Source organism: Schistocerca cancellata, chromosome 8, assembly GCF_023864275.1.
Source record: "Schistocerca cancellata isolate TAMUIC-IGC-003103 chromosome 8, iqSchCanc2.1, whole genome shotgun sequence".
Lineage (NCBI taxonomy): Eukaryota > Metazoa > Arthropoda > Insecta > Orthoptera > Acrididae > Schistocerca > Schistocerca cancellata.
In genome coordinates this window covers 191,563,237-191,590,132 of record NC_064633.1, presented here as the reverse complement: position 1 = coordinate 191,590,132, position 26,896 = coordinate 191,563,237, and the positions used below count along the sequence as shown (strand labels likewise).

Below are 26,896 nucleotides of genomic sequence, written 5' to 3'. Positions count from 1 at the left end.
TATTTTCATCGTACTTATAAATTTCTATACGTCCATGTGTTGCTTTGGATTTACGAAGCACATCAATATATTTGGTCGGTTTTCCACCAAACAGAGATCACGAAGGGTCAAATGTGCTGTAACAAGAACGTAGTGATAAGACGACAATACACTAAACGGCCGGATACGCAAAGTTCTTGCATAAATATTCAAAATGGTTCAAATGACTCTGAGCACTGTGGGACTTAACATCTAAGGTCATCAGTCCCCTAGAACTTAGAACTACTTAAACCTAACTAACTTAAGGACATCACACACATCCATGCCTGAGGCAGGATTCGAACCCGCGGCCGTAGCGGTGGCGCGGTTCCAGACTGAAGCGCCTAGAACAGCTCGGCCACAGCGGCCGGCGCAAAAAATTACTCGCATTCATTTATAAAGAGAAAAAACTTCCCTTTCCAAAGCCAATTTGCAATATTCGGCCTGTCACGAAATGGTACGTAATAGCTCATCACAATGCCACACTCTCTGTAGAGACCCTCTGAATAGAATTACGGCTGCCTTCATCCGCAATAAAAGATAATTAAAAATGAAGCAATTTTTAAGCAAGAATTGTCTTTATTGTACACAACATATAGTTTAAAGAACTACTTGCTGGACTACTGTACACTCGACAGCATAAAAACTGGCCAGCGGAAATCTCGGCCAGATTTAAAGTCTGGTGCAGCACTTACTTGAATGAAATACGTCATACCACGATCCTGTACCTTGGGAACATGCAGACGAGGAAATATTTCTTAAAAGTTACAGGAAGCAGACGTTGTCAGTATTTCAGATCTGTTCCAAGAAGGCATAAAATCTTTTCTGCAAATATACTCATGTTCAGAAAAATAGAACACCTTGAACGACTAGAGAGAGGGCGATCATTTTCATCGGACATGTACATTAGAATGTTCTGCAGAAACGATTAGCATTATCATGCACGTATCGATACCATCGACATGGTTTCTTATTCGCTTTTTCCAGAGCTAATTGTTCGAATTTTTCCATGTAAAAATTGACGATCGTAGGACTCAATGGGTTACCCATACCCACACCATTTACCTGCTCATAAAATTCATCTTCCCATTGGAACTGCCTATAGGTGAGACAGTGTCTGAAAAGAGCAGTCAAATCTGGTCGGAAAACATGCACTATGTAAACCATAACTTCGTGAAGCGGAATCATCGTAAAAAAAACACTATGTCAAAACTGACAAGAATATCCTCAGGTGCCACAGTTAGTCCCTTCAGTTTCTCAATGAAATGACATGAGTCTTTAGCATAAGAGTCATTCCATGTCAAATCAACACACCTATTTTACCTCACCCTCTTAGATTTAGCTGAAAGTTGGTGTTCTTATACTGGGCACTGAGACTAAGAAAAATACCAAATTTCAATTCTTTTATCTCAAACCATTCCTGAAATATGGCTATGTAAACTTTTCTAAAACCAGCCAAAAATGTGTGAATGGACTTTTTCTAAATTGTCCTAGGAGTTGCCCTAATTGAGCTAGAGAACTGGGAAAGGTGTGATTTTGCATGCTCTTTCCAGGCATATACAACAATACATTGCTTCTAATTAATAATCCTTTTCAAAATACTAATTAATATTTTGATTTAATTTTAATTTTATTACAAAAAGTACATAATTGAAAAGTTTCAAAATATTTTCATAACTACTTCATACTATTGTAAATCACATGGCAAAATATAAATGTGGGATGATGATAGGTTCATTGTTAAAAAAATTATTCCGGACTCTTGTTTTTCACTAATGGCGCTAGTTTGACCAAATTGACCTTTAACAAACAAGAATTTCTTTAAAATATACTGAAAGTAAGTAAAAAAAGTATTACAAATATCAGAACATCACCTTATTAAACCAAAACTAATCAGCATATTTTATAATTAAATTGATTGCTTATTTTAATTTCATACAACTTCACTAACAGTATGTTAACTGATATAACAAAAACAAGAAATTGAGCATTTAACTACAAACTGAAATAAAGTATGAATAAGTACAAGTATTTACATAATAGTTCTGGTCCATGATGTTTGTAGTGGAACTATTAAACAAATTAAATACACAATGCTTGTTTTTGAGTAACAGGTATCTGTACATAGCTAAATTTAACACAATAGCTACTAACAATAATTTTGAAACAACTTTCTATAAAATATACATTAACACTGACCTGAGGCAAAAATTAAGTTTTGAGTTGAAAGCAGTTTCCCAATAAATTGGCTTGGAACTTCACATATTACATTTAATTAAAGCTGACTGGGTTTGGTTTACATCATATCTTACTACAAAATAAATCTATGAATTCTTCAGAAGTTTTCTGATCAATTTCCAGATTACATCGGTCAACTGAGATCCACTGTCAGAACTGAACTTGTTCAATTAAGTTTTCATGAAAAGAGTCTTTTAAAATTTTACGTATGACAGTTTCCCCTGGGCAGTATTCACAGTTTCCCATGTTGCAATCAACTGATGATGGGTTGCGAAGGAATTTTGCAATGCACTGCTTATATTGTTTAAGCTGCTGTTGGTTACTGTATTTAGTTTGGCATTTTCTATCATTAATTTTATGTTTTGGTGAGCTGTACACATGCAGACAGTGTGTGTGCCACTTCGACCAGCTAATACACAATGTTTTGGTCTCAACTCAGCAAATTTAGATAAACCTGTTTTTATGCTAGGAAACCTGTCTTTAAAATGTTTGTAAGCTTCTTTAAGGTTACACAAAATAAGTCTTTTTGATATTTTTGTTTTATTTCCACTTGTTTCTGCAATTGTCACACAATCTTTAATACCTGGCATTGCCCTGCTAACTTAATCATTTTCATAAAATGAATGTACAGTTTTGACAGTTTCTGTTGGTAGACACTTCCCTAGTTTTGCGTTTGGACCTTCCATGAATCCTCTCTCTTTCAAAATTTTTTTGGACTGCCAAACAATGTAATTAGGAGTATTAAATTCCTTCATTATTTTCCTGATACTCCACTTTTCAGGTAAACTTGTAAGAATCATTAGTTTTTTTGCTCTACTTATAGAATTTTTAAAGTTTCTTTTAAGATTTTCAAAAACGGATTCATCAGTATCAGTATCAGTATATGACGAAGAAGTTTCAGGAGCAACAAAAAGTTTATGTGTCATTGATGAGATTTTCTTCACTTTTGATTTGGCATAATGCCTAGATGTTAGTTTTCTCTTGGCAATTGTGGACTCACCTAGTTCTTGAAGTGTTGTGTTAAATGTTTTAACAGCTACTGAAGTTGGAGTGAAGTAAGGGTCTTGGTCTCGGATGATTATCTCTGATCCAAAAGATTCTTCTTCAACACTTTCATCACTGATGGGATCTGGTGTATTTTTAAATTTGGTTACATCTTTCCTACATTTATCACAAATCTTGGCACCACTTGGTATTTGACGAAATAATTTGGGCATCCATGTTGTGACATTTCTCAGTTTTTTTCTGTCTCTAATAAAATGATTTGACTTCTTCAATGGATTACAACACTGCACTCTTACAGCACTGCACTTTTTACTTTGTTCCATATTTATACAAAAACCACTTATAAAGTGTCCTTCAATGTATAGATTTACTTGAAAATGAATTATTAAATATAATAGATACAGACTGGTCAACACAGAGGTAACAATTGATTTGCACTAAAACCACAGTGCACAATAATGCTGTAGGCACACAAAGCCTTAGAAGGTAACAATGCAGACTACATCATCTCAACAATGGCTCCAGTCTCTGAATTAATGTACAGACATTAAGCCCTATGTTTACGGTCCTCTACTGACGTACTACCTTAAAGGTCAGTTTGGTCAAACTTGGGCCGTTAGTGAAAAACAAGAGTCCGGAATAATTTTTTTTTAACAATGAACCCATGATCATCCCACATTTATATTTTGCCATATCATTTACAACAGTATGAAGTAGTTATGGAAATATGTTGTAAATTTTCAATAATGTTCTTTTTGTAAAAAACTTAAATCAAAATATTAATTACCATTTTGAAAAAGGTTATTAATCAGAAGCTATGGTTTTTGTCTATCACTGGAAAGAGCATGAAAAACGCTACAAAATGACACCTTTCCCAGTTCTCTAGCTCAATTAGGGCAGCTCCTAGGGGAATTTAAAAAAAAGTCCGTTCACACATTTTTGGCAAGTTTTTGAAAAGTTTACATGACCATATTTCAGGAATGGTTTGAGGTAAAAAATTGAAATTTGGTATTTTTCTTAGTTTCAGCACCCACTATAAGTATACCAACTTTCAGCAAAATCTATGAGGGCGAGGTAAAATTTTTATTTAAAGTGTGTTGATTTGACTCATTATAAGAATCAGTTGGGCCAAATCGGTTGTAAACAAGATGCCAGTTATCTTGCTATTTGGTACGTTGGGGAATTAACAGCACTGGCAATGGGTCTCAGAGAAAGGTTAAACCTTAGGTAGGCCATAAAGTCTGGGACACATAGCTTCACTCCTCAACAAACCTTTCTTCTCCTGCTTTTGAAATGAAGTACATGACTTTATCAGCGTATTTGTTTTCTTCAATATGCTAGCTGTAGGGTCTTTCTTAAGTTTATTATATTGTACTGACGTTAAAAGATCCAAAATCTTACTTCTATAATCCTGTTCATTCACAACAACAGTAAGATTGCCTTTGTCAGAAGGAAGAACCACTATCCCTTCGTCTGCATTTAAATCTCTGAGAGCCCTTCCCTCACCTTTCGTTAGGTCACTGTCCAAAGGTTTACAACAGCGCAAGAACCTGGTGGTTTCGATTCGAATTGCATTCACAGTCTCTTTGGGGAGGGTTCGTATCCCTGCTTCCACGTTCGCAATTATCTCCTCAACTGGTACTTTCGTAGTTGTAATAGCAAAGCTTCCTCCTTTTTTGCAAGGACCGAAATTTCATCTTGAGGCAGTACTCAAAAAAATGGTTGAAATGGCTCTAAGCACTATGGGACGTAACATCTGAGTTATCAGTCCCCTAGACTCAGAATTGCTTAAACCTAACTAACCTAAGGACATCACACACAGCCATGCCCGAGGCAGGATTCGAACCGTAGCAGCAGCGCGGTTTGGGACTGAAGGGCCTAGAACTGCTCGGCCACAGCGGCCGGCGAGACAGTACTCTATGTGATTTATTAATAACAGTGACTGACATGACAACGTTACTAGTACCTAGCACTAGTAGGTTGTGATTTATCAAACTTCTTTTTGCGCCTACTAGTAGTTACTTCCATTACAGATTCCATCGACCTAAAGGTCAGGTAATGTATTTTATTCCACAGATCTACCGATACCTTGCTAGCAATGAGTAAATGTAGTTGCAGTAACTTACGGTCAACAGAATCCATCTCTCGTCTTGTAAAATGTATCCTTTCACGGAGTAACGATGCTTCTGTATAATCATAAATCCTTTGTATGATTATACACATTTCATGTATATAATATTTAATTGGCGTTACACCTACCTTTCCCTCCTCATGAAGTAAAACTACTGAACTGTCATTTAGGCTCGCTATGACATACATAAAAAGTTCCAGCCCTTCTAAAGCTGCCCAAGTTGATTATTCGTGACGTGATTGTAAACGCCAGGAAACAACCACAGGCAGACCTCACGTACTGGCGGACAGCGCCGTCGAGCATTTCGGAGTATGGTTGTAAAAAATCACTCATGACCTCCAGGGGTAGAATGGTCGAATAGCTCTTCATAAGCCACACGCTTCCGTAATCAGTGCTAAGCGATGGTTGAGGTTGTGTAAGGAGCGAAGCCTACGGACAGTGAATGACGGGAAACTAGTAATTAGAAGTGAAGAATCACGGTATTTCCTGTGGTAATAGGATGGAATGCTTTGAGTTTGGCGAATGTCTGGAGATCGTTATATGCCATCACGTATAGTGCCAACACATAAGTATTGAGGGGGGATGTTACGGTGTCAGAGTGTACTTCGTTGGGAGGGAGTGGTCTCCTTACTGTGTCTAAGAAAATGCTAAATGTGGAAGGATATGAACACTTTTTACAGCATGTGCGGTGCGTAGAGGTACAATTCGGAGACGATGATTGTGTCCGCATTGATATGAACCCTGTCACAAAGCATCGTCTGTGATTCAATGATTTGGGACAATAACGTTCCTGAAATGGACTGACCTACTCAGAGTTCCGACCCGAACCCAATGAGACGCTTCTGGGATGTAGGATATCAGCTTCGCACTTGACTCCTGCGACCTACAAACTATCTTCTCTGGTTCCGACTCTCGAGGAAGAATGTACTGCCATTGCTCCATACAAATTCAGACACCTCAGTGTCTCCAGCAGGGTTCAAGTAGCCATAGAAAATGTTCAAGTGTGTGTGAAGTCTTATGGGACTTAACTGCATCAGTCCCTATCAAGTAGCCATAAATTCGATAGGTGGACACATCCCATTCTAATGTTCACTAATAGGTGTCCGGATACGTTTGATAGGTAGGCCGGCCGCTGTGACCGAGCGGTTCTAGGCGCTTCAGTCCGGAACCGCGCTGCTGCTACGGTCGCAGGTTCGAATCCTGCCTCGGGCATGGATGTGTGTAATGTCCATAGGTCAGTTAGGTTTAAGTAGTTCTACGTCTAGGGGACTGATGACCCCAGATGTTAAGCCCCATAGTGCTTAGAGCCATTTAAACTATTTTTTGATCGGTAGTGTACTTACTATAAGTTACTGTTTTCTGTTAAGAGTTTCAGAAGTTTCTTTCCCAAAATGTGTTAGGAAGCATCGGCCGTGGCGTGTTAATCTCTCGCATAGAGAGTCCAGACAACCCATTTAGCCGAATTAAGGGAAGAGGACCTCATTATGTCCAGCCTGGAGAACAGTCCCGCTCCTGGAACCTGGAAAACGGCACTGGAATTCACAACAGCAACCAGCTCTAGTCGACGGGCATGCTTCGGAAATGATAGTTACGAGATCAATACCTAGATTGCATTAGAAAACATATAGAAACAGGATGAATAAGTAGAGATGAAGACTGCAATGTTTGGTAAAGTAGGGAGGAAGCCTTTATCCCTCATTGCATTTCAAACGGCTGATAATGAGGTTGAAATACATGCATGTACGAGGGAATACTGAGTTAGTGATGCTTCGTGCTAGAAAAGAGGAAAATGGCGACTAGATGTTCAATCAGGTGGGTGACGTTAATTACCAGGGCAGAATGTTGGTGAGAGAGGCGATTCATGGGGCTAACAGAGAAACGAACGCGCGACCGCAGCACGGTGGATGTTGGCGGTCGCATTATTCCGGACGTGTGTTCCCATGTCAGCGGTAATTATGCGTCAACACTCCCGTAATGGATTCGCTGTTTGCAGCTGCTGTGTTCCTGACTTACAATGCGCGCAAGTGCGGTCTTCTACACATCCCGTCAAGTTACTCGCATTCATTTGCAAAAATCTTTCGTTTTGGAATATTTTCGTCGACAGGCAGAAACCGATGCACAACATTACGCTGTTGCTTTTTTTATAGCACATCCGTTTCCTGTATGCAAAGCGTTGATGGCGACAGCAGCGATTTAAGCAAAACCTGTAAGTTTCAAAAATGCCGGTACTCTGAGGTTAAAACTTACAAAAAGATATTCGTTATAGGGTACGCAAATTGAAGCTTAAAGCGAAATTTTTAAATTCATATATATGATGTTGATATTTGTGAATGTCGGATGAAATAAGCAAAGAAGTTGAAAGCATGAACTCCGACTGTCGGTCATAAATATGGATATATTGCATAAAAAAATTATTTTGTGTACGGTAGCTTCCTGGACCAGTTTGCCCTTGGACACTACTTCAGACAGTGGTCTATATAGTCTTATTATACAACAACCGGAATTTATAAGCGGAAAAACCAACAGCCATGAGAGACATCCGGTGTGGTATTTATGTGTCATGTCCCTGCTACAGAATTTTTTTTCCCAATAGCACTGCCCTTATGTTTGTTTTATATCGTGTGTGTATGTGTGTGTGTGTGTGTGTGTGTGTGTGTGTGTCTGACCAAGTATCAACTACAAATTACGGAGCAGAATACGTGGACTTTGGAATTTGTTGTCCGATAGATTTAATTTGTATGTCATATGCAGACTGTCACTGATAAAACTATGACCTGCTTGTATACATATGTTAACGATACGCTAGTTTCCATCGAACCACCGACGGAATATTCAATTTCAACTAACCCGAATTCGTTATTTATCGCGGTGAATTCAGAAATGGAATGCAAACCACTGAACTGTATCAGCTGTGTAGTGTGCAGTACGACTTTCTTCTGTTTCACTTAGGAATATTAATTCTAAGCGAAGAGATTCACCTTTTGGACAGCATTTTCTGATTTACGGGTACTCTGTGAAGTATGCGGTAAGAGGAACCACACTTTCCTGATTTTATGAAACGCATTTTAACCATCAGCTATTTACACTACGGACCATTAAAATTGCTACACCAAGAAGAAATGCAGATGATAAACGGGTATTCATTGGACAAATATGTTATACTAGAACTGACATGTAGTTACATTTTCACGCAATTTGGGTGCATAGATCCTGAGAAATCAGTACCCAGAACAACCACCTCTGGCCGTAATAACGGCCTTGATACGCCTGGGCTTTGAGTCAAGCAGAGATTGAATGGCTTGTACAGGTACAGCTGCCCATGCAGCTTCAACACGATACCACAGTTCATCAGGGTAGCGACTGGCGTATTGTGACGAGCCAGTTGCTCGGCCACCATTGACCAGACGTTTTCAGTTGGTGAGAGATTTGGAGAATATGCTGGCCAGGGCAGCAGTCGAAATCAAGTAGAGCAAATGATGTGCCGAATGAGAATTTAAAGTTCGATGTTTAACTTGAAATTTTGAAGAGTATTATATACAGGGTGTTACAAAAAGGTACGGCCAAACTTTCAGGAAACATTCCTCACACACAAAGAAAGAAAATATCTTATGTGGACATGTGTCCGGAACCGCTTACTTTCCATGTTAGAGCTCATTTTATTACTTCTCTTCAAATCACATTAATCATGGAATGGAAACACACAGCAACAGAACGTACCAGCGTGACTTCAAACACTTTGTTACAGGAAATGTTCAAAATGTCCCCCGTTAGCGAGGATACATGCATCCACCCTACGTCGCATGGAATCCCTGATGCGCTGATGCAGCCCTGGAGAATGGCGTATTGTATCACAGCCGTCCACAATACGAGCTCGAAGAGTCTCTACATTTGGTACCGGGGTTGCGTAGACAAGAGCTTTGAAATGCCCCCATAAATGAAAGTCAAGAGGGTTGAGGTCAGGAGAGCGTGGAGGCCATGGAATTGGTCCGCCTCTACCAATCCATTGGTCACTGAATCTGTTGTTGAGACGCGTACGAACACTTCAACTGAAATGTGCAGGAGCTCCATCGTGCATGAACCACATGTTGTGTCGTACTTGTAAAGGCACATGTTCTAGCAGCACAGGTAGAGTATCCCGTATGAAATCATGGTAACGTGCTCCATTGAGCGTAGGTGGAAGAAACTAAAATGAGATCTAACATGGAAATTAAGCGTTTTCGGACATATGTCCACATAACATCTTTTCTTTATTTGTGTGTGAGGAATGTTTCTTGAAAGTTTGGCCGTACCTTTTTGTAACACCCTGTATATCTGCCAACGGCCTTGCAGCAGTGGTCACACCGGTTCCCGTCAGGTCACCGAAGTTAAGCGCTGTTGTGCTGGGCTAGCACTGGGATGGGTGACCATTCGTTCTGCCGAACGCTGTTGGCAAGCGGGCTACACTCAGCCGTTATGAGTCAAACCGAGGAGCTACTTGAAAGAGAAGCAGCGGCTCCGGTCTCGTAAACTGACATACGGCCGCGAGAGCGGTCTGCTGATCACGTGCCGCTCCATGGCCGCATCCAGTGACGCCTGTGGGCTGAGGTCGGTACCGTTGGGCCATCATGGCCTGTTCGCGTGGAGTTTGGTATTAGATGATACTTGTCTGGTCGATTATATAGACCGCGCAGTCTACTGTTGTGTGGGCTTCAGATGCCACTGTTATGTGATGCTATCACGCGTCAAATGTTCTTTAATCTGTTTTATTTGTCTTCCATTTTTTCATTCTCTAGTTTTGTTCAGAATGCATGAGACATATTTCAGTATCGATCGATACACTATTATTATTATTATTAAGAGTATAAAGATCAAGAGAAAACAGAGAAGATTCAATTTATGTTGTGATTTGATGTTTTTCTTTTTTTTTATGAGCATTAAAGAACGAAAGAATTCGACTGCCCAAGTAGACCATACTCGATGCACTTCTTAAGTCGATCATATAGGGTGCAACAGGTATAAGTACAGATCTTTCTATTGGTGACTGAGGATGGTGTACTGAACAACAACACTTCAGTATTTACTTCATTATCCGACTAATAATTATAGCTAATAGGAGTAACACGTTTTTAATTATACTACCCGTGGTCTATGGGTAGTGCCTTTGGTTTATACTCAACACTTCATCGATCCTGTGTTCGAACACCGACATTGCTTAAATTTTGAATAAAAATCATCAGTAATGGAGTCTGAAGATTTGCCACATAAGAATTCACCCTTTTTCTGCCAACGACCTTGTCAAAATAGGACCGTGTAGCGGACAAAGCTTCAAGGCACCTTCTAGCCCTTGGTGTGGGAAACTGTCCCTAAAAGTGGAAGAATCAGCAATGATTAACGGTATGAAGGTGCAGAAGGCAATGGAAAACACTGCATTAAAGGTACATAATGTGTATCTACGGGACATGTAGCCTGTAAATGATAAACTGTGATGATGATCTCTCCATTGGCATAGTCGCTCATTCGGATTTCCGGGCGGATTCTGCCAAAGGGGAGATGAACATGAGAAACAGTTTGAATATCCGACGAAAGTATAACATTCTACTAGTCGGGGCGTGAAATGTCAGAAGTTTGAACGTAGTAGGGAAGCTACAAAATAATAAAAGGGAAATGCTAAGGTTCAATATGGACGTAATAGGGGTCAGTTAAGTGAAATGGAACGAAGATAAGGATTTCTGGTCAGATGAGAGTAGGTTAATATCAACAGCAACAGAAAATGGTATAACGGGAGTAGGATTCGTTCTGGTTCCAATGGCTCTGAGCACTATAGGACTTAACATCTGAGGTCACCAATCCACTAGAATTTAGAACTACTTAAACCTAACTAACCTAAGGACATCAAACACATCCATGCCCGAGACAGGATTCGAACCTGCGACCGTAGCTGCCGCATGGTCCCGGACTGAAGCGCCTAGAACCGCTCGGCGATTCGTTAAAATAGGAAGGTAGGGCAGAGAGTGAGTCACTGTGAGCAGTTCAGTGACAGGGCCATTTTCATCAGATCATTAGAAACCAACATTGACAACCATAATTCAAATATACGTGCCGACGTCTCAAGCGGAAGGTGAAGAGATAAAATGTATGGGGTATGGAACAGGTAATTCAGTACGCAAAGACAGATGAGAATCTCACAGTTATGGTGGATTAGAATATGGTTGTAGCGGAAGGAGTAGAAGAAAGAGTTAGGGAAATTTTAGTTTTTATACTCGTAATGAGAAAGTAGAAAGACTAATTGAGTTTTGCAATAAATTTCACCTAGTAACTCTGAATAATCTGTTCAAGAATCACATGAGAAGGAAGTGTACTTGGAAAATGCCGAAAGACACGGACAGATTTCAGTCAGATTACGTCATTTCCGGGAGAGAATCCGAAACCAGGTACTGGACGGTAAGGCGTACCGAGGAGCAGGTATGAGACCCACATTACAGTTTAGTTGTGATGAAGAGTAGGCTAAAGTTTAAGAGAGTAGTCAGGAAGAATCATTGCGGAAATAAGATCGATACGGAAGCAGTGAGGAATGAAGAGAGACGTTTGAAGTTCTCCTAAGCTATAGATACTGCGATAAGGAATAGCTCAAGGTAGTTCTGTTGAAGAGCATTGGACATCACTAAAAAGGGCAATCGTGGAAATTGGAAAGAAAAACATAGGTACAAAGAAGGTAAGCGCGAAGAAACCATGGGTAACAGAAGAAATACTTCAGAAATACTTCAGTTCATCGATGAAAGAACGAAGTACAAAAATATTCAGCGATATTCAGGAATACAGAAATATAAGTAATTTAGAAATGAAATAAGTAGGAAGTGCAAGAAAGTTAAGGCGAAATGGCCGCATGAAAAAAGAAATGATTGTCGTAAGGACTAACCCAGTACATGGAAATTAAAAGCAAGGGTGGTAACACTATGAGTGAAGTTTTAATTAGCCGGGAATTTTCTCAAAAATGATAAGGAGCAGGGAATACTTGGCTGTCGTTCACTATTGACTTTCTAAGCACGTATAGTCCTGTCAAGGAGTGACGGGATTGTTACCTGGAGCAGATTTTGTCCCGTAAGCCGAAAGATCACCAGTACCGAAAGAGATTTTCATCCAATGAACAGTCGTATAGGTCATTGCAGGAGTTGAATAAACACCCTTCCAGGTATCTGTTGGAAAAGGTAAAACGGTATTCTCCCGTACTTAGAAAAAAATTACATTGATCTAGAGAAACTGGTCGAGCACCAATATGTATTCAGACAAGCTGTGAATATCTCATACTCTGCAACTTCAAGGTTTAAGATAAACGCTCTTATTCTACAGATTTGGAGACCTGAATACACAAATAAAAATATTTTCTCTGCGGTGAATTGAAGTTTCAGAAGGGGCATCGAGAAGGCGGCTGGGTTTTAGCGAGCGCGCTGCCTTTGCGAAGCCACTGGAGGGAATTAGCTGCGGATCGGCTTAAATGCACTTCTAAGAGCGCGGCACGAAGTCGCCTTCGGAGAAGCACACAGAATTAAATCCCTGAAAGCTGTATAAACACTACATCATGCTGGAGGAGGTATTCTGGCTATAATAACGTCTCTCACTCCAGCCGCGGGGTATATGCAGACGTATAATACAGTATAATCCAACACTGACTTGCTCCAACATCTGCATACTCGTTTTACGCACTGCTGCCAGGAAACGAACGGATTACGATTACTTCCTGCTTTCGTATGTTAAATGTTAACGAATATTTAAAATAAATGTACAAATCACTAGTCGTTGTAAGGGAAAGAAGGCCACTGAAACTGTACATTCATTCTATCTGTTTACTCATCCCTAAGGTTGTAAAAAGTAACGAATACACATTGAATAGTAGGTATATGAAACTGTCAAACTACTTATGAGTTACAAAGTATTCCCTCTGTACAAGAAATCAGTGAACTCACGGGCGTATGTTGGCGAAGGGAGGGGGAGGGAAGACAAGTAAACTTCATTTCAAAACGGTTCTGATATTCGATGCATTACACTGATACACAAAGAAACTGTTTTCCGTCACAAGAACAAATATCCTTTAATCATTTCCGCATAGATTTCCTTTTCTGTAAGTGTTAACATCAATGTACGTATTGCAAACGGTAATCATGAAGTGTCGATTATGACCTAGAAAAAATTATATAACTTTTTTCTTTTTGTAGGTACATCTATACAGTCCAAATACACTTCCAAATCCCCACAACACAGTACCATAGCAGGCCACTACAGGAGCCAAAACAAAATGGCGCGATCCGTTGTGAAGTGGATTGCTGTGGAGTAATTCGATTTCTGCTTATGACAGGGAACAAAGCTGCATCAAACTGTACATGGTAGAAGTGTGCATCATCAATGCAGTATCAAATGAGGCAGTGGTTGGAATCCACTCAAGATACGGTAGCCGATGCACAGCGACCCAGTTTTCGTCTGCGGCGCTGAGTGAGTTAATTCGTTTGTTCAGGAGGAGAGAACGACGTTATTTGCCAGATACCGGCCGTGCTGTGATGACAGAATCGAGTCGCAACCATGCAGTCAATCTCGAACGATTTTAAAGAAACTATTGGGTAAAAAAAATATTTTTACGATTTGTATTAGTTTGAGATGATATGCCTATCATTTCATCATTGGCCAAAGTTACTGTGATATTTGCATTTGAGTAAAACAATTCACAAAACTCGAAAAAATTTGCAATGCAAAATAGGAGTCGCTACGATTTTGCGTTTGGTGCATATTACAAAATATGTTGCTGTGTATGAAATGTAGCTAACATACTGAATTTTTCTTTAGACTTTGGTGGAGGTCTCTATCTGTCTCCAATCTCGAGAAAATTGTTCTTATCCAGCACACTCATTTGCGATTGTGAGCGTCAGTGATATAACCACAGTGAAATATCCATAACATTCCTCATATCTCATATACGATTTGAGATACCGAAACGAGGTTTTGGCAAATGATAGCATGCAAAGAGGAGAGTGTTTTACTTTATCGTTATTATGTAAAACTTCATTATCTACCGTGTTATTCCACTAGCTACAGACCTTTCTGATGGAAGTACCGGTACGTAATTTTTAAGGGCCATCGATAGCTGGTGAAATGAGAAATGCTGTGTGTTTTGGAACAATATAAGTGAAGACCTTACACTTTTATTTTTGTATTGAGGATGTGCTTTTTTCATAAGCTGTTGTCCACAGTTCCTACTCAATAAACTGAATAAACTATTGTTTCAGAATTCTCTTACAATTGCATCTGCACAGCATGTTAGTGAGGTAACATTGAGTAAACTCCGCTGTGTTTTGGCAGAAGAAGCAAATTTTAACATGGCAAAAAGAGAAATGTCCATTTTACTCAAAATTCATCAATCGTGATGCTTCGCTGAAAGTTACAGATGGTAAACACGTGATGAAAACCAAAGTTTTGAAGAGGGCTGCTTGGTTCAGTGACCATTTATAAAATTTTTCAAAACATTTTAAAATTGAAACAAATGAACCATCGGCCATAATTTTTTAGTCTTATTAACCAGGTTTGAACACTTCCAAGAGTACCTTCATCAGAATTTAGACATTTAAAGTGGTCTATAACATAATTACAAATTTGTGGGAAGATAAAAAATGTATATAAAAAAGTGTAGGTACTGACTAACGATACATGACAGAGACAGTACCTACATGCCATGTATAAAATAAGTAACAGGCCAGAAGGGCTTTAGTCACAAAATATTTAAAAAGAATGTGTGAAGGCGAGCCTCTAAGGGCTGCTCGTACCTGTACAGCCACAGGTTGCAACGGAGGTTGTGACCGAGCGCCCATTTGTTTCAATTTGAATGCAAGGAAAAATAAATCAGAGGTTTTGTTGTAATTCAGCGGAATTCTTTTTAGATACCAAGCAAAGCAGAGGTGACATAAATCTTTTTGGATGGTTACCGCGCAAACGTGGTCGTGGAGGAGATTTACTAAATATTTACAAAAAAATATTGAACGTAGGCTTCCGTTCAGGATGGTACTTCCCCACCAGCGCTCGGCATTTCCCCTACAGCGCACTGATCGCCGGTGCGCAACCCCCACCACTACTGCTCTCCTCACGCTAGCTTTGCTGACTGCACATCTACCGGCCATGGCCACGTTACTCTGTGCGCACTCACTGTTGCCCACAGACTTCCACTGTGGTCAAACAAGTCTGAATGGCAAAGAACATAGCTTCAGGCCATCTCTCTGCAAATAGTCATGAACTGGAGCGGAAATGGAGAACCTCATGTTCGAAGACTGATGTGTCACACTCGAGGTGATAGAGGAAGAAGTGAAAATCTGTCATTAATCAGTTTTCAACATCTTATTCAACATTTTTAAAATGAAAACGACACCGCCTGCCGAGTTCTGCGTCTGCTCATACGCATTGGAAAAGCCTGCCAAACCGAGGCAGCAGAAGAAACGTTACATATGTGTCAGGCCTATCCAAATGACTTCTTTAGCCGTCTAAGAACCATGAATAAGAGCTGGGTGTATTACTGTGATCCTGAGACGAACGAGCAAAGAATCAGGGGGAAAATATGGGTTCAACACCGCCTGAAAAATAAAGAACAAATCATCGTCTGGCAATGTAATGCTAAATGTGTATTGGGATTGTCAATGGCGTTGCTTTCTGATAAACTGGAAAGTCGTGTGGTAATTTCCTTACTGCATTTAGAGGGGAAGAATTGCAACAATACATGCTGAGTTGGTGGAAACGTACTGCAATAATGCACCATCAATATGATGATGGATGGTTGGAACAGACACTTTCAGCCTGGTCGAGCAAATTTGAAAGACGAAGAACGAAGTGTCAGAGCAGCACTGTGTGAGCAACTGGGAAGCAAACGAGCAGTGGAGAACCTAGTGTTCTAAGATCAGCGTACCACAGTCGAGGCGATTATGAAAAAATTGAAAATCACACTTCGATAATTATAAATTAAAATAGAATGTTGTGTATTTTCTAAAGGAGTGCTTCATTTTGTTAACCGGTTTCGGGTTACAAGGCTATCATCGGGCTTTAATTGACTATTGTCTTATAAAAGGGTACAACATTCTCGAAGAACATTGAAAAACATGTTACATTCGAGAGTGAAATACGAACACAGAGTAAGTGGCATCTTTGACAGTGCAGTGGTAAAGTAAATATGTTAAAAATAAACAGTAAATTGAAACAAATGGGACAAATCAGAAAAACATTACCCCAAACAATGAAAAATCAGTGGCTATATAACAGTTTAAATTAAATTAACAATTGAAATAAAATAGAATTAATACAAGAGAAGGGCATTGAAGACTAATTTGAATGAAGATTACAGAACAAGATTAGTAGATTCGATGGAGTAGACAAATGTAATAAAAAATAGACAAGCTAAATTATTTATCAGTGGTATGAAAGGGAAGATGTATATACACTCCTGGAAATGGAAAAAAGAACACATTGACACCGGTGTGTCAGACCCACCATACTTGCTCCGGACACTGCGAGAGGGCTGTACAAGCAATGATCACACGCACGGCACAGCGGACACACCAGGAACCGCGGTGTTGGCCGTCGAATGGGCTAGCTGCGCAGCATTTGTGCACCGCCGCCGTCAGTGTCAGCCAGTTTGCCGTGGCATACGGAGCTCCATCGCAGTCTTTAACACTGGTAGCATGCCGCGACAGCGTGGACGTGAACCGTATGTGCAGTTGACGGACTTTGAGCGAGGGCGTATAGTGGGCATGCGGGAGGCCGGGTGGACGTACCGCCGAATTGCTCAACACGTGGGGCGTGAGGTCTCCACAGTACATCGATGTTGTCGCCAGTGGTCTGCGGAAGGTGCACGTACCCGTCGACCTGGGACCGGACCGCAGCGACGCACGGATGCACGCCAAGACCGTAGGATCCTACGCAGTGCCGTAGGGGACCGCACCGCCACTTCCCAGCAAATTAGGGACACTGTTGCTCCTGGGGTATCGGCGAGGACCATTCGCAACCGTCTCCATGAAGCTGGGCTACGGTCCCGCACACCGTTAGGCCGTCTTCCGCTCACGCCCCAACATCGTGCAGCCCGCCTCCAGTGGTGTCGCGACAGGCGTGAATGGAGGGACGAATGGAGACGTGTCGTCTTCAGCGATGAGAGTCGCTTCTGCCTTGGTGCCAATGATGGTCGTATGCGTGTTTGGCGCCGTGCAGGTGAGCGCCACAATCAGGACTGCATACGACCGAGGCACACAGGGCCAACACCCGGCATCATGGTGTGGGGAGCTATCTCCTACACTGGCCGTACACCACTGGTGATCGTCGAGGGGACACTGAATAGTGCACGGTACATCCAAACCGTCATCGAACCCATCGTTCTACCATTCCTAGACCGGCAAGGGAACTTGCTGTTCCAACAGGACAATGCACGTCCGCATGTATCCCGTGCCACCCAACGTGCTCTAGAAGGTGTAAGTCAACTACCCTGGCCAGCAAGATCTCCGGATCTGTCCCCCATTGAGCATGTTTGGGACTGGATGAAGCGTCGTCTCACGCGGTCTGCACGTCCAGCACGAACGCTGGTCCAACTGAGGCGCCAGGTGGAAATGGCATGGCAAGCCGTTCCAGAGGACTACATCCAGCATCTCTACGATCGTCTCCATGGGAGAATAGCAGCCTGCATTGCTGCGAAAGGTGGATATACACTGTACTAGTGCCGACATTGTGCATGCTCTGTTGCCTGTGTCTATGTGCCTGTGGTTCTGTCAGTGTGATCATGTGATGTATCTGACCCCAGGAATGTGTCAATAAAGTTTCCCCTTCCTGGGACAATGAATTCACGGTGTTCTTATTTCAATTTCCAGGAGTGTACTATAAAACAACAGAATATGAATAGTACATAGACAATCACGATAAGTAAATAAATACAGGTAAAATGGAGGAATAGTATGGAATAGACATGGAAGCATTGGAAAAGCATGAGGATTAAGTGAAATATAGATGAGGGGAAATACTAAGCTGGGCTTGTTCACTGAATGTTAATTGAGGACTGTGGATCAGATTTTTGTTGATTTTAAGGGTTTTCACATCCAGGGCTGTGCCTGGTCATAGTCCTATGTCCTCCACTTAGCAAATAAAAGCAAAAAACTCAATTAGTTGGAAGCTCTGGATATTAAAACTGTCTTACAAATTTGAATGTAGTCACTAAAAGTGACATTTGTGTTGCTTCACTTATCTGAAATTTCTTAGGATCCTCCACTTGGTCCTAAATCTTTCTGGTCCTGCATCATTACATTAACTGGCATACTAAAATTCAATTTGATGTTCATTAACAGTTTGTATTATCATTTATATATGCAAAAGAATAATAATTACATCTTCTAATTATTAAGTTTCATGTTGTTAAATCTTTTCCGTCAAAATGTGATACATTAATGCCTTTACTAGCATGTTTCGAAGTTTTTGTTCTTTCCTTTCTGTGTCGTAACGATTTAAAGGAACTCCTGTGTTTGTCACGTGAGAAAGATCAGTACTGAAGTCGTGGTGGATAAAGTTAATGATAATGACTCGCATGCTTCTAAATAAATGTAATTTAAGTGTTGACTTACAGCCGGCCGAAGTGGCCGTGCGGTTAAAGGCGCTGCAGTCTGGAACCGCAAGACCGCTACGGTCGCAGGTTCGAATCCTGCCTCGGGCATGGATGTTTGTAATGTCCTTAGGTTAGTTAGGTTTAACTAGTTCTTAGTTCTAGGGGACTAATGACCTCAGCAGTTGAGTCCCATAGTGCTCAGAGCCATTTGAACCATTTTTTTGTTGACTTACTTAACCGTAACAATGAGGTGACATAATCCAAGACTTTCTTAATCATTAAAGCTAGTTTTGCATAAACGTCAGAAGTTCTTTAAATTATCAGTGTTTCAAAGCATATTATTACACTGACCAAACATCGATGTTACGAATTGGATTGCATAACGCTTGTCGATTTGAGGTAAATAGCCCGAGCAAGACTACGGTTCAAAAAATGGCTCTGAGCACTATGCGACTTAACATCTATGGACATCAGTCCCCTAGAACTTAGAACTACTTAAACCTAACCAACCTAAGGACATCACACAACACGCAGTCATCACGAGGCAGAGAAAATCCCTGACCCCGCCGGGAATCGAATCCGGGAACCCGGGCGCGGAAGCGAGAACGCTACCGCACGACTACGAGTTGCAGACAGCAAGACTACGACTGGAATTCTTAAAACAAGCTATACATAACGCAAAAGTCTCTGATTATGTAGACATTAAGAAATTAGCAAAGTCTCTTATTATGCAGACATTAAGAAGTTAGCTTCTAACAGATTCTGCTGGAGAGCTGTCACTAGTTAAAATATAGATGATGAAGAAGATACATTGTTCATAAGTGAATAAAATGTAGACTGATAATTTATTCAAAACAACAGTCGCCAAAGGCTGACGATAGTTTTCTATTCCGTATAAGTTAAAATACATCGGAATAATTTTAAAAATCTCACACTTTAATGTACTGTCCGTTATGCTTGTGTATATATTAACATTATAAGAGTAACTTCCGTTGCATTAGGCACAACACATTCATGGCAATGTCGTACGCCAAAAAGCAGAGATACTGAAAAGTGTGATCTTAAAACGCCACATTTAATGAGGACGTATAATAAATGGACATAGCACGGGGCTGCGTATAGACTGCTTTGTGACAAGTCACATTGCTCTACATAATGACAGGGAGGAGAGAAAAAAGGAACACTAGCTCTTGGAGGTGGTGCGGTGCCAAGAACAACAGAGGCGCAGTGCTAAATAACGTGGCGCTACAAGTGTGCGCGTAGCATATATCAGAGTGGGGGCGCTGTGTTAATAGGCGGCATTCATCTGCTGCGGCCAACGCGTCTTGTTTACGGCCGCTCTCCAAACACGTCAGCTGCAGGCCGATGCACGACCAGTCCGCTTTCCTACCCACAGAAGGTGCGATACGGGAGAGTGGGTCCGCGCTCACACAAACGTCACACACAGGCAAACCCGTCTATAGAGTGAAGAGTCTTCCTTCACTGTCTTCCTCCAGGTGCCGGGCGTCTGCATATTCACTAGTAGGCAAAAGTTGTCATACTGTCTCGGGACAATCACTAGTTGTAAAACAGATTTTTTTATTTTCCGCTTAGACTGCTTTAAAATTTTAAAATGACCGATTTCGGGTCACATGAAACATCCTCATACACTGCTGGAAAAAAGGGCAACACTTTCCAAGGACAACATAATTTCATTGAGGTGAAAAGTAGGTCATCACTGTGGGAGTACACGATAGCAAATTCAGACCCAGTGGAACGCCATGTCACAGTAAAGCCTGCACATAGCCGCACCGAAACCCGAGGTACATCTCCCTCCTACCCCCCCCCCCCCTTTCCCTGGCGGAAACGCAGGCGTGTACTCTCGCATGCAAACGCTCATAAAGGTTCTCTGATAGATTTTGCCAAGCATCTTCTGTTGCAATTCGGCAGTGATTCTTGGAGGCCCTGGAGAATGAGTTAGTTTCCGCTTCATTACGTCCTATACGCGTTCTGTTGGGCGGGGGGGCGGGGAGGGGGGACCTCGTGATGTTGCTGGCCGGGGCAACAGTTGTACACCACGAAGAGCACGTTGTATCCCAGCAGTCGTATGTGGACGTGCATTGTCCTGCTGAAAAAGCACACCTCCTTCCTGTTGAAGAAATGACTGTAACACGGGGATAACTGTTGTGTTGGAAGAAGAACCAACATTGTGTTACTAGTGGAGGCAGAACGCACGCGTTTTAGCTCACGCAGGCTGGAGTGAGGAGGGAAGGACTATACTGACGTGAGGTCTGAAACATGACAAGGAGTTAGAATTCAGAAAGCGGACGTAATTAGTCTGATACCTAACTTTAATCCATTAATGATGAACATCGCTCTTGACGGTACATGATTCACAATATTATCTGTTCAGAATACATTCATAGTAACTGAATATGGCGCCTTGCTAGGTCGTAGCAAATGACGTAGCTGAAGGCTATGCTAAACTGTCGTCTCTGCAAATGAGAGCGTATGTAGACAGTGAACCATCGCTAGCAAAGCCGGCTGTTCAACTGGGGCGAGTGCTAGGGAGTCTCTCTAGACTAGACCTGCCGTGTGGCGGCGCTCGGTCTGCAATCACTGATAGTGGCGACACGCGGGTCCGACGTATACTAACGGACCGCGGCCGATTTAAAGGCTACCACCTAGCAAGTGTGGTGTCTGGCGGTGACACCACAGTAACAGCCTTTGTGCTAGGAAAGCACATAACCTGCAGCACGGGGATAAAAGCCTGTGCAGCGTGGCGGCCACTGGTTACTTTACCGTGCAGAAACACCAAATCCGACCACGAGTTGTAACTGCTGCCCCCGCCCCCCTCCTTCCACCATGAAGCCTGGGGTGGGATCTGTCTGTCGTGGGCGAATGTACTGTAGATCTACACCACACACGACCCGTCCGTCACTTGCATACAGGCAGAAACTACTGAATTCGTAGACTTTCTGGGCGTAACAATTCTTGACAGTGTCATCGGGTTTGCTACCGAATCCTAAAATCAACATGTCTCGGTATTTCGGCGATCCATGTGTCCCCCATCCTCAGGAGAACGCTGATGCAAAGCCTTGTCCTATGGGCCTCCGTACCGTAGATGCCGCATGCGCCGCCCACCACAGTCGCTGCACTCCAAGAATGGGCTGGTGGCGCCGCCCTTAGTAGAACACCGTCAGCAACGATATTATGGACTCAAGGACTACTTTCAGTCAGGCTTGGCTGCACAGGAGAGGGTTGTGTTTTGATCTGACGTGGGAAACTATTGCCTCTTCTAATCAAATTGTCTGCCACTCCGATTTCAGTTGACTCTTTACAAACACTTTTCCGAAAACCGGAAGTACAGGCAACTAAATATTCTCATCAAATTTCATCCCGTGTCGTCGTTTAAACAGTGTTCCGCTACCGCCGATTTTCAGGCTTCCGAAGCCTCGTGTTAATGCCATGGTCCACGAACCAGCCTTGAACTGTCCGAATCGAACGGCCGATGCAAGCCTACCCACACTGACACGGAATTTTATATATGCTAAATGGTTCAAATGGCTCTAAGCACTATGGGACTCAACATCTGAGGTCATCAGTCCCCTAGACTTGGAACTACTTAAACCTAACTTAACCTAAGGACACCACACACATCCATGCCCGAGGCAGGACTCGAACCGGCGACCGTAGCAGCAGCGCGGTTCCGGACTGAAGCGCCTAGAGCCGCTCGGCTACTGCGGCCGGCCCTTATATATGCTAGGCTTCCTAACTGCCAAATAGTCATCGATAGAGGAGTAATGCCCTAAAGTCGAAAGATGGACGGAACACATTCTTAAAGAAAAAATTCCTTTAAATTCTTGCAGTGTAACACGATATGCCCCCAGTACAGGAATAAAGGCCACAGATATATGCTCCTCCGGGAATGGTCCAGACTCAATAGCCCTTTTACAGAGTACCCATTTTTCTTAAACACAGCCTCAAATGTGCAAGATCCTGAGGTTAACTTTCCGCGTCGGTAATGTCATATGATATGCGTTCCGCACTACTTAGGATGCCATTGCATGAACAGGATGGATGGCAACTCTTAGCATGCAGATACCGATCGATGTGTGTCACCTTTCACTACTCACTAGTAAATCCGAAGGACCAAACCACAAAAAAAAAAAAACAGCCGTCGAATAAGGCCTGCCGAGTCGTAGATATGGTGTTCACACTTGCCAGCATATGGGCTAAGAAAAGATTTTAAAGACTTCACCAGGTTATAAGAGGGTGCACCTTAATTACTAATTTTCTTAAAAGTAAATTTTGATGTGGTATATCTGTTTACATAAGTCCTTCTAAAAAATCCTCGTGTTTCATTTGCGAAAACCCTGATGAAGAGTTGGTGACGATTTGTCGGCATGTGCTGAAATCCATGTATTTTTCATTTAATGGCAACATTTTTGAACAGAATGACGGAGTAGGTATGGGTAGCCCTTTATCACCTATAATTGCGAATTTATACTTCGAGGAAGGGGCACTGAAGGCTTCACGTTTGTAGCGAATGAGCTACTGGAGAACTACACTTTGATCTAAGCCAAAAGGTCGGGAAGCGATATGGAGATATGTAGGCAATACCTTTTTTGTCTGGTTCATGGACATGATGTGATAATTTTTTTTTTTTGGAGCACTTGAGCTGCCTTCATCCCAGCATTAGATTTACCATGGAGGCCGAAAGTGGTGAGGGGGCTTCCATTTTTGACGTCATGGTTTACTAAAAACATGATGGTACCCTGGGACGCAGTGTTCCCCGAAAGTTGACACACACCGATCGATATCTGTATGCTAAGAGTTGTCATCCATCATAGCAACGCAATGGCATCCTTAGGACTCTGGTACGCAGAGCACGTGCCATTTTCGACGAGAACAGTTTAATCGAGGAACTTGCATATTTGATGGCTATGTTTAAGGAAAATGAATACTGGATACTCTGAGAAGCGGATTCTTCGGTGTGGTGGTGTCCGCAGAGTGATGTCTCAGGTTACAGTTGATATGACGGAACCACAAGCTAAGCACTTTTGCTGCCAGACATAGCAATGAATGAGAGACGCCGACGAAAACATATCCTCAAGAGGTTCTATACGGCGCCACTTCTGGGTGTCTGTTTATGTCGGAACGCAGCGTCGCTCGCCTCACTCTTTCATAGCCCACTATGAAAGTAACATCATCGTATTTCAGATTCGGCAGCGAACTAGTGTCATTATTCAGAATTACGTACTAAAGTTGATAGTTAAATGCAATGTGATGTTTCACTGTCAATCAGTACTATTTATCATTGTGTTCTGCGACTGTACTACATGTTTTATTTACTGTAGGAGATTTACTATCTTTAATTTCATTATATAGGCAGTCAATTATTTATTGCTTACAGAAATTATTTTTGCTGCAATTTCGATAATATTGATTTCTTTCTCCTTGGCAGATGAGCTGAGGGGAATTGTATTTGCACGGTTTAACATGGATCTGAAATAGGCTACTTTGTGCTGAGTAGGCTGGCATGAATAATTATGTATAATTGCATCTTCGATGGTTGGTTTTCTATGAATTTCAAAGGCATACTTCTGATCCAACTTTCTTATTCTAAGACCCTCTGATGCTCAACACTGAATTTGATGTTGGGATGCATGCTACTCACGGTATTTGCAAGTGATTCTATTTCATCTACTGTACCAACGAACAAGATTATTGTGTCCATAAACATACCTTTTGTAATAAATCAGTTTATCTTTTAAATCGATACTGGCCCTGAAAAATTTATTTTCCAAATGGTTGATGTAAATGTCAGCTAAATGACCTGCAAGACTGCTTCTCGTTGCTACGCCATCTTCCTGCACATATATTTTCTCGCTAAATGAGAAGTAGTTATGTGTTAGCATTAATTCTAATATATCTCTGAGTTTCTATATTTCTGACTTGCAAAGCTGTTTGTTTTATATTAAATTGCACATAATTCTGTCAATAGTTTCATGGACACGTATATTTGTGTATAGGTTTATAATGTCCAGGGGAGCAAATCTGCCACTGTCTGGTATGTGCACATTACTCACATCGTTAGTAAATTGTTGTCTTGAAATGTGTAAAAGTATCTAAGGAAGTCTTCGAGTGAGATTTAAAATGCACGACTGTTCCTTGAGTTAACAATTGGACATAATGGGCGCTGATGTTTATATATCTTTGGCTGAGATCTTATTTTAGGAGGCACAGGATTCATGACTACGCTCCGTTGAACATCAGCATCTGACAAAATGTAGTTGGAATTCTTAATTAATTTCCTAATTTGAACTCGATATTTGGGTGTGGAGTTTATTATGTTGTTTTGGAGAAAGAATTGTAACATTTTGTTGATGTAATCTTCTTCATACATAACTACTGTAGTGTCACTTTTATCTGCCTTAATAACAAGGGCTTTGTTACCTGTAAGTTTTTTTATTAATGGTTGTAAGTATCCTGCAATTGGTGTTCTCAGAACTGTGTGTTGAGTGTAGATTTCTTGCAATAATTTGATTGGCATCTGAACTTAAAGTATTTTGTTCACTTGGGCTCTGTTTGGCAATGTCACATGCAATTTCTGTGCTGACAACAAATTCTTTGACGGTTTTGTTATTAAGTTTTGGTACAATGTTATGTCTGAGACCTTTATTTAATAAACCAACGTTTTCTTCGTCGAATAAAATGCTGGTGGACTTTAGTATTCTGTCATAGAATTCAAATTCTGAGGTGCTAGGGTTGTCAGTGGAATAATGTGTTAATTTTAAAGTAAGCGAATGAATTTTGTTTTTATGTCTCATGGAAATAATTAGATGTTCTTTGCATATCTGTGTGTTGATAATATCTAAGATGTGCATGAAGTCTGTAGGATGCATCTGATTGCTGAGTTTAGTATGCAGTTTATATATTTGCCTGTTTAGTGTGTCTTTTCCCTTGTGGAGGGATCTGATTTCAGTTTTTAAGCACATTATTTCACATTTAGATTTGGCAAGCTGTGCAGATTTACGAGGTGCATTCAAGTTCTAAGGACTCCGATTTTTTTTTCTAATTAACTACTCACCCGAAATCGATGAAACTGGCGTTACTTCTCGACGTAATCGCCCTGCAGACGTACACATTTTTCACAACGCTGACGCCATGATTCCATGGCAACGGCGAAGGCTTCTTTAGGAGCCTGTTTTGAGCACTGGAAAATCGCTGAGGCAATAGCAGCATAGCTGGTGAATGTGCGGCCACGGAGAGTGTCTTTCATTGTTGGAAAAAGCCAAAAATCACTAGGAGCCAGGTCAGGTGAGTAAGGAGCATGAGGAATCACTTCAAAGTTGTTATCACGAAGAAACTGTTGCGTAACGTTAGCTCGATGTGCGGGTGCGTTGTCTTGGTGAAACAGCACATGCGCAGCCCTTCCCAGACGTTTTTGTTGCAGAGCAAGAAGGAATTTGTTCTTCAAAACATTTTCGTAGGATGCACTTGTTACCGTAGTGCCCTTTGAAACGCAATGGGTAAGGATTATGCCCTCGCTGTCCCAGAAGATGGACACCATCATTTTTTCAGCACTGGCGGTTACCCGAAATTTTTTTGGTGGCGGTGAATCTGTGTGCTTCCATTGAGCTGACTGGCGCTTTGTTTCTGGATTGAAAAATGGCATCCACGTCTCATCCATTGTCGCAACCGACGAAAAGAAAGTCCCATTCGTGCTGTCGTTCCGCGTCAACATTGCTTGGCAACATGCCACACAGGCAGCCGTGTGGTCGTCCATCAGCATTCGTGGCACCCACCTGGATGACACTTTTCGCATTTTCAGATCGTCATGCAGGATTGTGTGCACAGAACCCACAGAAATGCCAACTCTGGAGGCGATCTGTTCAACAGTCATTCGGCGATCCCCCAAAACAATTTTCTCCACTTTCTCG

At 41.6% G+C, this 26,896-nt stretch overlaps 1 protein-coding gene across 1 annotated transcript in view; it reads right to left on the bottom strand.

Annotated features, from left to right (window-relative positions):
- The window catches only part of LOC126095461 (leucine-rich repeat-containing G-protein coupled receptor 5-like), a 1,115,085-nt gene that overhangs the window by 194,330 nt on the left and 893,859 nt on the right, over nt 1–26,896 (bottom strand). The gene's annotated exons all lie outside the window — the stretch shown is intronic.